We start from the raw sequence: 2,520 nt of genomic DNA, 5'->3' as shown, positions 1-2,520 counted from the left end.
TTAAAAATTGCGGATATTAGATCCGATGATTTTATTGTGGATCAGATCAAAATTTTGACCATATATAATCCGATCCTATCCGTATTCACCACTACATGTTCTAAAGGAAATCTTTTCCAAGAAGGAATTTTTTAAGGTGTGGATAGTAGAAACAATCCACACTTATGGATAGTACGTGTCAGCTATGAATTTATAACACTTGTCATTAATCTCTCGACTTTTAGACCTCTTGCAGAAAAAACATACAATAACGTAAAAGATGGCAATTGATATGCAGAATGTGTTGCACAATTAGAATTGATTAAAAGTGGGATTAAGTTTAATAAATTTTGTGTTCTTTTTTATTGGTGCACCATAAGTACTTTCTTTTATGTGGACTCAAATCTAATGGTAGAAAAATGCCTGATTTCATACATGAATTTGAGAAATTTTTTTGTGGGATTGTGAAAAATTATTTTTTCTTTTTGAACTTTATTTATATTTGCCATAATCTGTCATTAATATGTTGTAATGAATTGAGTTTGACTATTGATTTGTTATTTTTATAAAATACTTCCGAATATTTTTCTTTTTGTAATATATTTGTGCGAAAATAAAGTATGTTTTAGAAGATGAAAATAATTATTAAATATATAGGGCAATTTACACATATAAAATGATTGAAGAAAACGTTTACGCAAATACAACATTGGCAATTTCCAGACGCAAATACAACAAACGCAACTATATATAATCTGCTACACCCTGCAGCGGAACTTAATTGCACGTAATCCGCTACAGGGTATCGCGGATTATGTTGAAGGCGGGGTTACTCATAAACCGCTACACCCTGTAGCGGTTTATGACCAAATGGCGTTTCTGCATAATCCGCTACACCCTGTAGCGGATTATGAGTATAGTGGTGTGTCTATATATACCGCGTGAGGCTGTAGCGGAAATCATTTGAGTTATTTTGGAAAGAAAGTTAAAGAGAGAAAGTAGAGAGAAGGGAGAGAAAATTCAAATTCTTGAGTAGTTTGGAAGAATGGAGGATGAACGGCGGTTGTACCGGCTCGACGGCGTTGCTCACATAGCCGGAACCATCGATGCAGAGGTAAGTGTCTGTATTTCCAAACACTATTTTAATAAATGTATATTTTATTCAATATTAAGGAAGTAATTCATTAATTAGATAGATAGAGACTTAGTTTAGGTTTTGGTTTGAAAATGAAAATTTGAAATATAAACTTTGACATTTAACATTTAATAGTCAAGGTAGAGAGGTAAATTAGTAATTTTAAAACTCAAGTAGCTTAAGACTAGAAATACAAGCTATAGTTTGGTTGGTGATGCTATTGTTAGAAATTAAGCCGGTGTTCTTTATTTCTGAAAATGCAGACAACCCGATGTGTGTATAGCGTCCGTAGGCAACAGAATATGCCGTTACATGATAGGATCATACCTTACTTAGAGAGGGCTGGGTTGTACCACCTGGCTAGGCTGAACGCGCATTAGTTCTGGTTGGATGAACCTCTGGTCAGCGCATTTATCGAGAGGTGGCGGCCTGAGACCCACACTTTCTATATGCCATTCGGAGAGTGTACTATCACGCTCCAGGACGTGGCATACCAGCTCGGACTGCCCGTGGATGGCCAGGCTGTTTCCGGGTGCATGACAGACTTAGGAGCGGAGACGACGCATCGGTACACGTGCCACTGATCGCGACTGGCACTGGCTAGACGACATGATGCAGGAGGAGCAGGTTGGTGGTGATGACGGAGGCCAGGCAGATCATCGCCTTCGTCGATCTTCTGCTAGACGACGGGCTGCTCGTGGTGGAGAGCATCTCCCGTCCACCACGATGACGAGGCAGGATCGTCCCGTCGGCACCCTACAGACACTCATGTTGGTGGCACCGCGGAGGCTAGTATAGGTGGTACACCTTTTACCCACGTATCTAGCTCTCAGGTACTACATGGGTGTAGCACACAGCTGTTAGCCGATCTTGCTACCACTTCTTTCACCATGGATTTGGACGATCAGTTGGGTGGACCCCAGTTCTCTGCAGATTTTGCTGAGATCATACGGGGTGACGACGTTCATCAGTACCAGAGCCCGATTCCAGGCGGCCCTTCAGACCCTAGGAGTATAGGCCACAGCCAGCGGATATGCCTGAGACTCAGGTTCCTGAGACCCAGCTCCCGGTCGACTTGAATGAGCCCGCAGGCAGCCCGTATGACACTTGGTTCGGGATGGGGGGGACGCCACCATCTGCATTTGGAGTTGGGGCACAGGAGGCTCCGCCGGGAGATCGGCGAGCGGCTAGGGTTAGGCGTCCGACTCGATGTGGCACAGGCTCGCACCTACTTGGTCCATTCAGAGGCGACCATGATGTTGACAGTGACCAGCAGTAGCGTCCGATTCTCTTAATTTCCGACAGTTATCCATGTATGAATTATGACTTATTTATTTTCTGTTAGGGTTAACGACTTGTGACAGTTATATCTGTATTAGTTATGTAGTTATACCTGTATTATTTTT

General features: G+C 42.1%; 1 pseudogene; it reads left to right on the top strand.

Annotated features, from left to right (window-relative positions):
* The first annotated feature begins 1,024 nt into the window (after positions 1–1,024).
* Positions 1,025–2,305, top strand: LOC148574957 (uncharacterized; annotated as a pseudogene).
* The last annotated feature ends 215 nt before the right edge of the window (positions 2,306–2,520 follow it).

The sequence above is a fragment of the Arachis ipaensis genome, chromosome B2 (genome assembly GCF_059453495.1).
Source record: "Arachis ipaensis isolate K30076 ecotype BB chromosome B2, ASM5945349v1, whole genome shotgun sequence".
NCBI lineage: Eukaryota > Viridiplantae > Streptophyta > Magnoliopsida > Fabales > Fabaceae > Arachis > Arachis ipaensis.
Note: the sequence above shows the minus strand (reverse complement) of the source record. Positions and strands in the feature narration are given on the sequence as shown.